General features: G+C 38.5%; 1 protein-coding gene across 5 annotated transcripts in view; it reads left to right on the top strand.

The window, feature by feature from the left end:
* Nucleotides 1-15,915, top strand: part of NCOA3 (nuclear receptor coactivator 3) — a 123,683-nt gene that overhangs the window by 55,882 nt on the left and 51,886 nt on the right. For 4 of the 5 annotated variants that reach the window (XM_068525297.1, XM_068525293.1, XM_068525295.1 and 1 more), the window contains exon 2: nt 6,570-6,651. The exons of the other annotated variant lie outside the window; for it this stretch is intronic. The gene's annotated coding sequence lies outside the window, so the exon portion shown is untranslated. The remainder of the gene's footprint in view (nt 1-6,569; nt 6,652-15,915) is intronic. 5 annotated transcript variants of the gene reach the window in all.

The raw sequence follows: 15,915 nt of genomic DNA, 5'->3' as shown, positions 1-15,915 counted from the left end.
GGTTAAGGTGTGTATAGTACAGATGTTCATTTTAACCTTGCTCAATGTTAAATATAGAATGTTGGAAAGAGTAATGGATTAGTTTACTGCTGTTTTCTGCATTTGGGAGAAATTTACATTAAAAAAAAAAAGAATTGGAGGGTAGTTGAGTCTATTGCCAAGGGGTTCACTCTTGAGTTTATTGTACATAGTCAGTTCTGTGTACCTAACTGAGGAGAGAAATACAGGAAAAGAAAGCTTAAACCTTAGGAGCTGTACCTGCATTTTGGTAGATGTACAGTATGAAAAGTACAGGCATGTTGCACGTTTATATTAATGATTAGGAGAGGAGGTGGAGAATCTATGCAAATAAAAAATTGGGGTTAGATAAATACTTTGATTAAATGTCTTCAATATCTGAGTTATTTTTAAAGCATTTACTGGAAACATAACCAGCATTATCTTTCATCATATTATAAATTGTTCTTAGAATTGCAGCCTCGTGGAGATAAATCTATCTCTTTAACTTGCCTAAGTTCACTCTTTGTCTCCATACCAGCATTAATGATTGGTTTGTTAGATACTACAGGATAATTTCAAGGAAAATTACCCGATCATTTCTCCCCTCAAATACCTGTTTAAAATACATGGTCTTCAATAAAATCATCACCTTGAACTTAAAATGTTCTTTGCCTCCTCCTCTGCTACCATCCCCCCTCCTCCAAAAAAAAAAAAAAAAAAAAAGGAAAAAGGAAAGCCTTGCAAGAAAAGGAATACAGGCAATCCTGGTGGCCAATGAGTTAATGTTCATTTGCAGCCTGAGGGTCAGCGTACAGTCTTCTGTTTCCTGATTGGCTGCTAAAAGGTGAAATTGAAACCACTGTAAACTTTTGACCCTGTAGCAATTCTTGTGGAACGCCTTCCACTGGTGGAGCCCCTTCCACTGGTGGAGCCCAGAGCTTCAGCTCACCTCTCCACCCAACCCCTCCCACCCCCTTTCCTGTATTTATTTTGTGTGATTGTGCAGCACTGCATGCAGTTTTTCCAGGAGATGGGGGAGAGGGAGGTGGAACAAGCACCAGCAAGCGGCTGGCTTCATGCCTGTTTTAGCAACCATGTCATTACTAACTACAGCTCAGCCAGAGATATGGGGCTTGTTAATAAACTGGTCTGCCAACCGGATTATTTTAGTTTTCTCCTTAATCTCAAGGTAATTTAAAAAATGCAGAATGGTTATATTTACTGCCATTGTTCATCAGTGGATAGTATCTTAGTGCAAGCAAAATGTATGGCATGATTTCCTGAATGTGTTGAGTTAAAAATAGCTTTCATATTCAGCAACCTTTATACACCCCATTAATGTTTCCTCTGTCTCTCATGATTTTTACACAAATAACTAACATTTTACAGAAGTTTTTTCTTCTTTGCTTTTGTCTTTTGTTATAAAGAAACTCAAATGGCATTTCGGTTCTAACTATGGAAAATAATTGCAGAAGTTATCTGTATATTCAAATTTCGTTAATAATTCTTTCTCCCCCCTTTATTTTTTCTTGGCTGAGGTAAATGGTTTTGGATTTGTCTTTCATTCACGTGTAAATAGTGCTTTATAGTTACCACAGCAATCCTATGAAAAAGGCAGGGCTGCCCTTCTCTCTTCTCTCCTTTAATATTATTATCAGACTCTGTGTCTTCATCTTCTGGTTCTTCCTTGTATCCCTGGTCTCTGGTGCAGTGTAGCAGGTTGATGCTCAGCAGATGCTTACTCAATGAACACAGTTTTCATTTCGGAAACTATAGTGGTTATTTGTACCTGCTTCTCCTTTCCTAATTAGCAGCAGGAACCGTATTTTGCTTATACTTTTGAGTGCCTGTGCAGCGCCTGACATCTAATAGGTGCAGAACAAAAATTTAAGTGAATTAGATGCCTCCCACAAGATCACTTTATGAATCTGAACTTCCAAAAACTAGGTTTTCTGAAATCAAGGCTTCTTTTTTAACTGCCTCATTTAAATTTGCAGGTTGGCTCCACATAGAACTAAACATTTATTATAACTTATTAAATGACTGTGTAGAATAAATTACGACAAATCAGCTTGCTCCTTTCTAGTGTACATCACAGGATAGGTGGTAATACATGTCAGGTTTTTTTTTTTTTTTAACACTGTCCTTACTTTACTAGGCCTGTGTATGCTGTAATTTGAAATAATTCCTGCTCCCTTTGTCAAAAAGATTATGGTATTTTTGAAAGTTTGTCATCAGTGTATTACCAATGTTCTCTTGGGTACCAAATACATTTTTCCTTATTTACTTGAACACATAATTATGGGCTAAATAATAAATTTTAAAGAGAAAATTCTTTTTATTGAGTTAAGTTTATACAGCTTCAAAAACAGTAGCATCTTTTTATATAATTTTAAATTTTCTTTTTTTAAAATAAATTTATTTGTTTTATTTATTTATTTTTGGCTATGTTGGGTCTTTGTTGCTGCGCGCGGGCTTTCTCTAGTTGTGGCGAGCAGGGGCTACTCTTCGTTTCGGTGCACGGGCTTCTCATTGTGGTGGCTTCTCTTGTTGCAGAGCAGGGGCTCTAGGCATGCGGGCTTCAGTAGTTGTGGCTCGCAGGCTCAGTAGTTGTGGCTTGTGGGCTCTAGAGCACAGGCTCAGTAGTTGTGGCCCACGGGCTTAGTTGCTCTGCGGCATGTGGGATCTTCCCGGACCAGGGCTCGAACTTGTGTCCCCTGCATTGGCAGGTGGATTCTTAACCACTGCGCCACTAGGGAAGCCCTTAAATTTTCATATGGTATTAAACTTATATCCTTTTTTCCCCTTTCATTATAGCTACAAATTGGTTGCAGTTGATTGTTGCAAGTAAAATCTGGTGTTACAGTTTTGACAAAGGATATATTTATTGCTTGGTAAATAATCTCAACTGCAAAAAAAATTTTTAGTTTATGCCAATATTATGTAATCTTTAAGTAACCTGACATTTAGTTGGTGCACAAACTTACTCTGTAGTGCTTTGAAGATGAGTGGGCAACAGCTGGCTTTTCCCAAAGATGGTGATTCCCCATCTCTATCTATGATTTTAGGGAACTGAGGAGGGAGTACCTGGGAGTCCTGCCTGCAGCAGCATGGAAAGAACAATGAGTTTAATATGATTAGTAGTAGAATCCTTGCCCCCTTCCATGTTCAACAGCAGAAGAAAAACACATTCAGTAATATTCAGTGGCCTCTTTTTGTCCAGTTGATGTTTCCAAGCATCAGCATCATGTAGTTTGGATTTTCCTCTCTGTCATCTCCCCTCCCCCAGTTTGATTCTTTGTTCTGGCCTCAAGGCACACCTTCTCAGACTAGCTATTAACGAAGCTCAGTTTGATCTCCCCCGAGCCCCGATAGCTTTCTAGTGGTGCAGGTTTTGATAATGGGGATCTCATCAGTCACCTTTATGTTATTTATAGTAGAAAAATTAATGTCATACCCTGCCCCCTCCCCCACTGCGATATTTAATATTTTGGGGTTGTGTCATTCAATTTTTATGTCGGTCTGATTTGACTTTGTGTGTGTGATTGACTAAAGTCCAAACTACGAAAAGGGGTAAGGATAAGGTTGTTTTTTGGCTGTGGCGCGTGGCTCGCGGGATCTTAGTTCCCCAACCAGGGACTGAACCTGAGCCCTCTGCAGTGAAAGCGCAGAGCCCTAACCACTGGACCTCCAGGGAATTCCCAGGATAAGCTTATTTTTGATGAAGGTAATAAGTACAGTCCCAGGAAATCTGCTTTGATTGTTGCCTTTGAAGAATCTTGGTTCTAGGCAAGTTAACTGCAGTTCCCCAACAGTTCCATACTTTACGGGATCCTGGTATATAGTACTTTTTAGACCATCTGCTCCTTGCAGGTTCTTGGTAGGCAAGCCAGTCATTGATCTTTGACTATTTGGGGACCTCTCTAATCCAACTGCATACCTCCTGGGAGAGGAGAATTTTGTAGACGGTGTTCCTTTGGGTCCTGGGGGTTATGGGGTACAGATTGGCTGGGTCAGCACTCCTTTGGATAGTTCTCACCAGCAGTACAACAATATTTGAGTATTAAGCTCTCTCGCCAACCTTACACGTTAGGCAGCAGACCTGTTTCCCGGGTCAGTCATTAGGGTACTAGGTACAGTCTGACTCAAATTCCTTTTCCTTCCCACCCCTCTTGTTCTTAGGTACTAATGCCACCCCACTGACCCCCGTTAGACCCCCAAAAGGGGCAACAACAAAAGAACCATTTCTGAAGTGAAACTTGATTTAAAATTAGGGCCAGAAAACCTTGGATTTTCTTTACAGGACTTCTGCCTACCTTTTCCCCCTTCACTGTCCTCTAATTAAATTGGATATAAAAATTCAAGTTATAGGGACTTCCCTGGTGGTCCAGTGGGTAAGACTCCATGCTCCCGATGCAGGAGCCCTGGGTTTGATCCCCGGTCTGGGAACTAGATCCTGCATGCGTGCCGCAACTAAGAAGTCCGCATGCCGCAACTAAAGATCCTGTGTGCCACAATGAAGATCCTGTGGGCCACAACTAAGACCCGATGCAGCCAAAATAAATAAATAAAATAAAAATTAAAAAAAATTCACGTTATAAAACATTGAATTCATTTAAAAACTAAAACTGATGATTGTGTTTTCTCCTATTTTTTTATTTCACTGTGCTTGGTAATTCTTGTTATGTGTCAGATAGTCTTGTTTGGCTAATAATTGTTTTTATTTATTGAGCATTTATATCTAGGTACTAACAAGTAATTTAAGCATTTTCACTTAATGTTCGCAAGAGCCTTAGGAGGTGTGATAGCCATTTTAAGATGAGAAATCTAAGGCTCAAAGATGTCTTTAGTTGACCCAGGGGTACCTAACCAGTAAGTGAAAGAGCTGGGAGTTGGTTGAGTCTAGATCTGGTGGGCTCTGAAGCTTCTGCCCTTTAGCCATTATGCTAACAACTAGCTATACTATTGTGGATTGGAAGATGTAGTCCAAGAACCACCTTACTTCTGGCATGTTTCTCAGTTATAAGCTAGAGACTGCTGTGCTTATCAATAGACCTGGTACTAGATATATCAGTTCCTTTTATAACTTTAATTGCATGGCACTGATATATTACCTGGATTTTCCTCTTCTCCCTTTGTGATCCACATTATAATGTGATGTCCTTCCATCCTCAACCCCCATTCCCCCATTTTCGCACCTTTAATTTGAGTTTCAAAAGTGCAACAGACCCTTCACATCATGCAGCTAGATTGTGGTTGGTTGTCTTCTATATGCTACATGCGGATTGGCCATGGCTGTGATGTATTTGTTACTCGGAACTTGTGAATATATCATTTTTTTCTTCCATCCTTTCTCAACAGACCTGCCAATTCCGCTATTAATTTAAGGGCATAGTTATGGTTCTTGTCTTTATAGATATCTCTAGAATTAGCAATAGTTAGATTGTTGCTTTATTGATACATTTGGAAAATCATAAGGTGATGTTGAATCTTTGAATCTTTGAATGTTTTTATTGGCTCACTTTTTTGTTGCACTACAGCCTGCTCCACATCTCCTCAAGTGCAAAGTCTGCTGTTCTTTATGTTCATGTATTTATTGCAGTTTATTTTGAAGAACTGCCCCTCACTTACCTGTCTCCCATTTAAAATTATTTTTTGTTGATGACTCAAATGATGCACCCTTTCCTAGAGGGGAAGAAAATATCCAGGGCTTTTTTTTGTTTTACCCTTCTCCTTGCTTGCTTTATCCATCCATCTGGTGGGTATTTATCTTTTTTGGACTTCAGTATTTAATTAGCTTCTGACAGGATATTTATATTTAATTAATCGATTAATCAATTAATCGATTAATTAATGGCTGTATTGGGTCTCCATTGCTGCGTGCGGGCTTTCTCTAGTTGCGGCGAGCAGGGGCTACTCTTCGTTGTGGTGCACGGGCCTCTCATTGTGGTGGCTTCTCTTGTTGCGGAGCACGGGCTCTAGGTGCGCGGGCTTCAGTAGTTGTGGTGCACGGGCTTATTAGTTGCTTCGCGGCATGTGGGATATTCCCAGGCCAGGGCTCGAATCCATGTCCCCTGCATTGGCAGGCAGATTCTTAACCACTGCGCCACCAGGGAAGTCCTATATTATTTTAAATTGTTAATTTGTTGAACATTCCTTTTGGACTGGTGGGAACGTCCCAAGTCAAATTACCCAGCTGGTTTCATCACTTTTCAGGACTTGAAGGTGATCTCCTTTATCTCCACTTTGTGTTATCCATGTTTACAAACTGTGACAGACTGTATTGTGTATGCCCTGCCTGATTTTTATTTTTTTTTTATTTAAAAAAATTTTTTTTTAGCAGAAGTAGTAATATATGGCAAAATAAGGCATCGAGCTCAAATTCCCAGGAAGAGGCCTTATACTTGATAGCTTTTTGTTGTTATTGTTTGTTTCTTATGTCCAGGGAAGGGAAAGGTGGGAAAAGTTATTTTGTGTGTGACTAATAATAGTACTTATATAAAGAAAGGGCAATAAAAATCAACACCCTTTTCTTTTTCTTTTTCTTTTTCTTTTTTTTTTGTTCTCAGGATCAAAATACTTGCTGAACAGTGGAGTCAGAGACCAATAAAAATAAACTCCTACTTGAATATCATCTGACTGGTTAGCCAGGTAATTCAGTTTTACTTTGGATCTTTTGTAATTTTCTGACTTCACCCTCTGAAGGTACTGCCCTCTTCGTGATTTATGGTTTAATCTTAAGCTTATTTTATGTGTCATGCTTTCCTCTTTAATAATACTATTAGTTGAATGAAGGGACTTGGAATAAGTGAATATATATGTGTATTCTATATACAAACAAATTTTGGGGGAAGGGTCGGAACTGTATGTTACGGTTTAATATGAGACACTATCACCTGCCCACTGTTTCCTTATGTGTGAATATTTTAATGGCACATAGTCAAAATCTGAATCAGCCCCACCCATTTTGACTATTTCACCTTGTGAAGACCAGTTTCACCGGATGGCTTGTGCTGGTGTGCAACATTTCATCTAACTCCTCTCCTGACTTTTATTATTGCATCAGAATAGGAAAAATGAGAATAGAAAAGTTGTCTGATAGCTAAGAAAGCGGTTATGCTTTTCTTAGCTAGTTAAATTTCTTTTTGCTGGTAACATTATTATTCTCTTGGTTAGCTAGGCTTGAAATGTGAGTTATCTTTGAATCCTACCCCCCTTTGATATTTTTAGTAAACAGGTCTTATCTGGTTTTCTGTTTTCATGTCTCCTGTATTTGTTCAACTTTCTGTTACCAATCTTAGCTTCCTAGGCCAAGACCCCTTAATTTCATGCTTGTGTTTGTCCAAATGTCCCTTAACTGTTTCTTATCTATAGTGTTTCTGCCTACTTGAAAGTTTGCTAGAAAATTTTCTTAAATATACCCCTTTAACCAAGCCTCTTTTCTGTTCTAAGCTTTGTGCTACTGGTCCCTGGCTTACAGAAAAAAAAAGTACAAACTCCCTTCTCTTGTATTTGAAACAGTCCTTTGGGAATTTATCTAAGCCTCCATCCTCAGCTCTTGCTATTTCCCTATAAAATCCTTCAATTAATTATGGTATATACCCATTATATTCTGAACATAGTAGAGAACTATCTCCATAGTATTTATCTTAAAAAAAAAAAACTTTACTTGGAAATAATTTCCAATTTACAAAAGTTACAAAAATAAGAGTATGAAAAACATCTAGATATCCTTTAGCCAGATACACTCTCTGGTTTTATTATTTGCATTCATGTGTGCTTTTACTCTTTCCTTCTCTCTCTCTCTCTCTCTCTTCTGAACTATTTGAGGGTATGTTATGTACAGTGTGCTTCTTTCCCCTAATACTTCTGCTTTATAGGGTCATTCTTTCATATAACCATTGTATAGTTATGAGCTTCATAAGTGGATGTCGATACAAATGTATCCAGACAAAATATTCCAATTTTGTCAGTTGACCTAATAAGGTCACTCACAGCATTTCCCTTGCTTCTTGTAACAGAAACCAGTCTCGGGTCAGATACTGCATGTAGTTATTATTTTTCTTTAGCCTCCCTTTTCCTGGTATATTTCCACAGCCTTTCTTTGTCTTTTATGACATTGACATTTTTGAAGAACACAACCCTTCCCCTCCCTTATTAGAATGTTCTTCATTTTCTGTTTGTCTGAAGTTTTCTTGCAATTAGAATGTGGTTATGCGTTCTTGGCTGCAATACTGCATAGGTGGTGTGATCCCCCGAGAAAGATGCACAACTTCTGGAGGCACATGGTGTCTTCTGTCCCTCATTGGGATGTTAATTTTGATCACTTGGCCAAGGTGTTGCCAGATTTCTCCACTGTATAGTTTTTCCTTCTTTTGCAAGCAGTAAGCAGTCTGTGGGGGAGACAATGCTGGTACCACGATTCTCGTCACAATTTGCCCTAGATTTAGCATTCATTGATGATTCTTGTCTGATCTAATTTTTTACCGTAATGGTTCCAAAATGGTCATTTTCTCATTCCATTCCCAGTGGAGCTCTTTTAATCACGCTCCTGTTCCTTGTGGAGAACAGTATTAGAGACCAAGATCCCTGGGTGGTGGAGGGTAGGTGTCCTTGTTGCTTCTGGGTTGTCTTCTCTTCTTGACCCTTACAGTGGACACAGCTAGGAAATATATGAATGTCTATACACGTACATACATAAACATACTTGTTCGTATATACACGTTCATAGCAACATGAATATATGTAGTTTAGAAATCATGAGTTTATGTCAGTATGTCCAATTTCACTCCACATCTACAGGGTTCATTCTTTGCACCTCTCATTTCATATTTTTATGTCCGTTTTTTTAAAAAAATTTTATTTATTTTTGGCTGCATTGGGTCTTTGTTGCTGCGTGCGGGCTTTCTGTAGTTGCGGCGATCGGGGGCTACTCTTCGTTGCGGCGCGCAGGCTTCTCATTGTGGTGGCTTCTCTTGTTGCGGAGCATGGACTCTAGGGTGCGCGGGCTTCAGTAGTTGCGGCGCACGGGCTCAGTAGTTGTGGTTTGTGGGCTCTAGAGCACAGGCCCAGTAGTCTTGGCTCGCGGACTCTAGAACGCAGGCTCAGTAGTTGTAGGGCATGGGCTTAGTTGCTCCGCGGCATGTGGGATCTTCCCGGACCAGGGATTGAACCCATGTCCCCTGCTTTGGCAGGCGGATTCTTAACCACTGCGCCACCAGGGAAGTCCCTTTATGTTCGTTTTTATGCCATGAGAACTCTGGTTCCCAACATTGTCAGTACATTTACTGTTTTGTTCTATCCTATTAATACATCTAAAGTAATTTCAGAATTGCTTGACCATTTCACTACAGTAAACAAACTTACTTAAGGTGAGTGAAGAATTTGTATATAGTTCTCCACTTCCCCATAACCGTCTTGCCCAAGACTGAGAGTAAATCCTGTATTCTTTTTTAATTATTGATTGATTGATTTATATTTATAGTTAATTTATTTAATTTATTTATTTGGTTGTGCCGGGTCTTAGTTGTGGCAGGCGGGCTCCTTAGTTGTGGCATGAGAACTCTTAGTTGCGGCATGCATGTGGTATCTAGTTCCCTAACCAGGGATTGAACCCAGGCCCCCTGCATTGGGAGTGTGGAGTCTTAACCACTGTGCCACCAGGGAAGTCCCCCCCTACCTTTTTTGTAAGATTTGCATATTTGTATTTCTTTTTTTACTTTTTATTAGAGTAGAGTTGATTTACAATGTTGTGTTAGTTTCAGGTGTAAAATCCTGTATTCTTAAATTACTTGAATTAGTCCTCCCTCCTCCTACCTTCCCTTCCTTCCCCAGTTTTATTTCCCACCCTTACTTTCTGCATAATGTAGTTATGGTATTTGTTTGAAATGAAATGAGATTTATTTATTTGTATGCTTGAGTTTCAGTTTGTTTTAAAATGCTCCTTCCTATTCTGATTGGTTATGTTTTGATTATGTAGAATATGAACACATTTTCCAAAGTCAAAATTTTACAGAAGATACACATTCCCTTCTGTATCCTTTCTACCCCATTTTCCCCATTCTTGGAGGAAACTATCTTCAGTGTTTTCTGAAGTATTTCCTTGTGTTTCTTTTTGTAATGACAAGCAGATATATGTATAATATATTTTATTTTTTCTTTTTGTTTTCACAAAAGGTAGCATACTATATATATTCTTTCGCACTTTGCTCTTTTCACTTACTGATATCTCCTGGAAATAATGCCATATCACGCCAAAGGGATCTTTCCCATTCATTTTTAAAAATCATGGTAAACTTTACATAACATAAAACTCACCATTCTGACCACTTTTAAGTGTGCGGCTCAGGGGCATTAAGTCCCTTCACACTGTTTGCAGCTGTCCCCACCATCCATCTCCAGAATGTTTTCATCTCCCTACACTGAAAACTGTGCCCATTAAACACCAATTCCTCACTGCCTCTTTTCCCAGCCCCAGTCTCATTTATTTTTTACACAGATATATAGTTTCCATTATGTGCATGTAGGTTATTCAGTCAGTTTCCTATGTATGGATATTATCTAGGTTGTTTCCAGTATTTTGCGATTAAAATAATGCTGCAGCGAATAACCTCATGAGTATATATTTTTATATTGTTGGGGTTGTACCTTCAGGATAAATTCTTGGAAGTGAGATTGTTAGGTTGGAGGGTAAATGCATATGTAGTTTTTGTTAGATATTGTCAAATTACACTCTATAAGGATTATACCATATGGATTCCCACCATCATTATGTGAGAGAGCCTGTTTCCCCACAGTCACACTGTAAAAGTTCTTTCCCTCAGCCTGTTTTTTTAGATGGATCCACATTTTTGTGTCAGAAGTTACTTTCTTTTTATTGCTGAGTAGTATTCCATTGTGTTTCCTATTTTTGGCTGCTATGAATAAAGCTTACAGGAACATTAAAGTACAAGTCTTTGTTTGGATTTTTTTTTTTCCTTCTTGAGTAAATACCCAGGAGTGTAATTGCAGGGTCTTCGGTTAAGTGTGTGCTTATATTTATAAGAAATTGAAACTGTTTTCTAAAGTGGCTTACCATTTTATATTCCACCTGCAATATATGAGAGTTCAAGTTCCACATATATCTCTTCTTTTATGAAGTGTCTGTTCAAATTTTGCCCATTTTTTAAATTGGGTGGTTTTCTTATTGTATGAGTTAAAAAAAAATGTTCTGGATACAAATCCTTTTCAGATATATTTTGAGAGTATTTTCTTCTGGCCTTTGTCTTCCCTTTTCATTTTCTTGATTTATCAATTTTTTTTCTTAGGATTAATCCTTTTTTAATGTACTAAGAGATCTTTGCCTATTGTAAGGTTATGAAGATTTTTCTGCTTTGTTTTCTTGTAGAAGTTCTATAGTTTTAGCTTTATATTTAGGTCTGTGATCCATTTTGATTTAATTTTTGCATATGGTGTGAAGAAAGGATTGAGGATCAGTTTTTTAAAATATTGACATTCCGTTCCATGGCTATTTATTGAAAAGACTCTCCTTTTCCATTGCATTGCTTTTGGTAACTTAATCAACTAACTGTGTGTGTGTGTGTGTGTGTGTGTGTGTGTGTGTGTTACATAAATACATACACAAACATATATACATATATATATACATACTTACATATATATATATATGTATATATATAGACACACACATATATACATATATATAAAATCAGGATCTATTTCTGGTCTTTATTCTGGCCATTGATTTGTATATCAGTCCTTATGCCCACATATATTGTCCTGATTCCTGCAGCTTTTATAGTAAGTTTTGAAAGTAGGTAATGTGAGTCTTTCAACTTTTTCTTCTTTGCCATGATTGCTCTGGGTAATCTAAATCTTTTTTTTTTTTTTTTTAAACTTTGGGTTTATTTATTTATTTATTTATTTGTTTGTTTGTTTATGGCTGTGTAGGGTCTTCGTTTCTGTGCGAGGGCTTTCTCTAGTTGCGGCAAGCGGGAGCCACTCTTCATCGCGGTGCGCGGGCCTCTCATTATCACGGCCTCTCTTGTTGCGGAGCACAGGCTCCAGACGCGCAGGCTCAGTAATTGTGGCTCATGGGCCTAGTTGCTCCGCGGCATGTGGGATCTTCCCAGACCAGGGCTCGAACCCGTGTCCCCTGCATTGGCAGGCAGATTCGCAACCACTGCGCCACCAGGGAAGCCCAATCTAAATCTTTTGATACAAATTTCAGGGTCAGTTTGTTAGTCCCTACAATTTTGTCAGTCACTCTGAGAAACTGCCGTGCAGAATATATCCAGCTTGGCCATCCTGAATTCTGGTTATTATCTTGTCCATTCAGCAAGATTGCTGGGCTCTGTTTGGGTTCCTTATCCTTGTGCTGTGATCTGGAAAAATTGCTTCCTGGTAGGAAGCCTGGCTGGTAGTAGGGCTCATGTTGTCATATTGGTCCATCTCCCCCCAACTCCCAATTGTTTTCCTGATCTCAGGGACCACAGTTTTTCACTGCTTGTTCTCTGGTATCTGAATATAGTTTGTTCTTATAATTTGTTCAGTTCATGGTGGGTTGAATCCTATTATTCTCTCTTGGTCTAAAATAGAAGTCCCACAGTTGATTCTTGAGTTCATTTAAAAAAAAAAAAAAAAGCCTCTTTTCATCCTTTGCAAAAAGGTACAGAAAGATGTCTTTATTAACCATATAAGCTTCTTTGAGCGTATTTTATTTTATTTATTTTTTTGGCCGCAGCATGCGGGAATCTTATCAGTAGTTCCCCTACCAGGGATCGAACCTGTGCCCCCTGCAGTGGAAGCGCGGAGTCTTAACCACTGGACCGCCAGGGAAGTCCCTGAGCGTATTTTATTGAACAACTTCTGAGACCAGAGGATTAATTTCTCTCTGGAAGTTTTCCTGAGGAATATAGGATTGCATTTCTAAAGTCTCTTTTATTTGTTCTTGTATATCTTGAGACTAGGAAACCAGTCCAAACAAACTCTTCTAGATTTCACTTGCAGTCCTATAAATATGAGTGAAGTCATCTCCTCTCCCTGTTCCTCAGATTTACTAAGTCTCTGGCCTACTTTTGAGGCTAGTCCCTATAAGCCAAGAATAGGTACCAGGCCCATAGGTATTGACTTATAAAGTGTGAAGTCTTTGCTTGTTAATGATGGGCTTGTCATGCCTGATTAAATGAGAATAATCTCAATTATGACATTCATGATATGGACTTGGTTGTTCAGTTATCGTGATAAATAGGTTGACAGATGTTTATTAAACCTATGCAGTTAATATTATTGACATGAAAAGTAGAGAGACTCAGTTTTTACTTTTTTAAAAAAATTTATTTATTTATTATTATTATTATTATTTTTTGGCTGTGTTGGGTCTTTGTTTCTGTGCGAGGGCTTTCTCTAGTTGTGGCGAGTGGGGGCCACTCTTCATCGCGGTGCGCGGGCCTCTCACTATCGCGGCCTCTCTTGTTACGGAGCACAGGCTCCAGATGCGCAGGCTCAGTAGTTGTGGCTCACGGGCCCAGTTGCTCTGCGGCATGTGGGATCTTCCCAGACCAGGGCTCGAACCCGTGTCCCCTGCATTGGCAGGCAGACTCTTAACCACTGTGCCACCAGGGAAGCCCAGTTTTTACTTTTATATTTATTTTTTTCCCTGAAATTTGAGGACATCGGATCGGGTGCCACTTAAAATGTTTTTCTGTTTATTTTTATTTTATTTTATTTATTTTTACGGCTGCGTTGGGTCTTAGTTGCGGCATGTGGGATCTTTTGTTGTGGCACGCAAGCTTCTCTCTAGTTGTGGCGTGCGGGTTTTCTCTTTTCTAGTTGCGGCGTGCAGGCTCCAGAGCGCGCGGGCTTAGTTGCCCCGCGGCCTGTGGGATCTTAGCTCCCTGACCAGGGATTGAACCCCCATCCCCTGCATTGGAAGGCACATTCTTAACCACTGGACCACCAGGGAAGTCCCTGAAGTATACTTTGAAAAACACCTGTGAACTTGCTACTTGAACTTAAGAACTGGAAGGTTTTTAGGTGTATCCGCTCCCTGTGTGTTTCTTCATGAACTCATCCTGCTTCTATCCCAGAAGTCACAGTTATCTTTAATTGTGGTTGCTTTTTAAAAACATTTGAGAAACCATCACGTGTGTGTTCCTGAACAATGTTTAGTTTTTCTTGTTTTGTAGCTTTACAAAAATATAATGAATGTAATGTACTTGCTTTTTTACTTTTGGTTGCTTGTAAGATTCTACCATGTTGTGTATGATTTATTTATTTTTGCTACTACTATATTGTATTCTTTTGTATGGCTTTGTTAGAATTTATTTTTTAAATTTGGGATTGAACATTAGTTTCCTCTGGCTTTTGATGTATGAATGATATTTCAGTGAACATTTTTGTGTAGGTCTCTTGTTGCATAGAGAATTGTTATTGCTGTAAAGTTTTTAAACATAAACTTGATTTTTAACTGCTGATGTAATAAATTTACTTTTCATGTGGAACTTCTTTAGAAAAAAGTAAATTTTCTTGCTGAAATAGCCCTATGTTTTATAAGCTAATTTATCTCATACTAGTCATTTATTGTTTATCACAGGATTTGCAGTATGCACTGTGATTTTCCTTAACCTAACTTTTTACTCAATTTTTAAACAGCTTTATAAAAAGTGTAATTTACATACAATAAAATTCACCAACCTTAAATTTACAATTTGATGAGTTTCGACAAATGTAACCATTATCACAATTATGATAGAAAACACTTCTACCACCCCCTAAAGTTCTTTTGTGCCCCTCTACAATCTGTCCCCTCTACTGGTAGCTGGTGGCATTGGGCTGCTTTAAGTCACTACAGTTTGCCTTTTCTTGAATTTCATATAAATGGTAATCCCCTTGTGTGTGTATTATTTTGTAATTGTTCTACTGTTCCTGGATATTCCGTTCTTTTTCTTTTTCCTGTTTGTATTTCAGTTTTGGAAGAGAGACAGAAAGAGAGAGAGAGAGACAGTGTGTGTGTATGTGTGTGTGCGTGTGTGTGTGTGTTGAAGCTCACTGATCCACCTCCACCACCCCCACCACACCTCTGTTCATCAAAAGGATTCTTCATTTCTGTTAGTGATTTTGGTTTCTAATACTCCCATTTGCTTTTTTAGAGTTTCCATCTCTCTGCTTACATTACCCATCTGTTCTTGTATGTTGTTCACTTTTACCATTTGAGCCCTTAGTATATTAATCATAGTTAAAAATTGTACAACTGCTTCCACTTAAAAAAAGTTTTAAGAACCTGGCCTTTTTCCTGTTGACTAGCAATCTTTGGAGGCTTCTTTATATATATCATCAAAAGTTGTTTTCATTAGTGCTCATGGTTTCTCATTTAAGAGTATAGGTGGCCACATAAAAACTTGTACTAACTGTTCATAATAACAGTATGTATATTCATAGGTTGGAAACAACCTAAATGTTCATCAAGTGATGAATGGATAAATAAAGTATATCTATATAATGAAGTATTATTCAGAAATAAAAAGAAATGAAGTACTGATATATGCTACAACATGGATGAACTTTTAGGCTAAGCCAGTCACAAAGGACTAGATATTGTATGATTCCACTTGCATGATCTGTCCAGAATAGGTAAATCCATAGAGACAGAAAGTACAGTAGATGAGTGGTTGCCTAGGGTGGGGATGTGAAAGAGGTTTTGTAAGGCGGGGGGAATGGGAGGCTTAGGGGAGTGACAGCTAAGGGGTATTGGGTTTCTTTTTGCAATAATTAAAATGTTCTAAAATTGATTGTGGTGACAATTGTACGACTCCGGATGTACTAAAAGCCATTGAATTGTATACCTTAAGTGTATGATATGTGAATTATATCTTAATGAAGCTGTTAAAGAATGTAGCTGATGTATTGCGGAATACT

Source organism: Eschrichtius robustus, chromosome 16, assembly GCF_028021215.1.
Source record: "Eschrichtius robustus isolate mEscRob2 chromosome 16, mEscRob2.pri, whole genome shotgun sequence".
In the NCBI taxonomy this organism is placed as follows: domain Eukaryota; kingdom Metazoa; phylum Chordata; class Mammalia; order Artiodactyla; family Eschrichtiidae; genus Eschrichtius; species Eschrichtius robustus.
The sequence above is the reverse complement of the archived record's forward strand: the minus strand, read 5'-3'. Positions and strand labels throughout refer to the sequence as shown.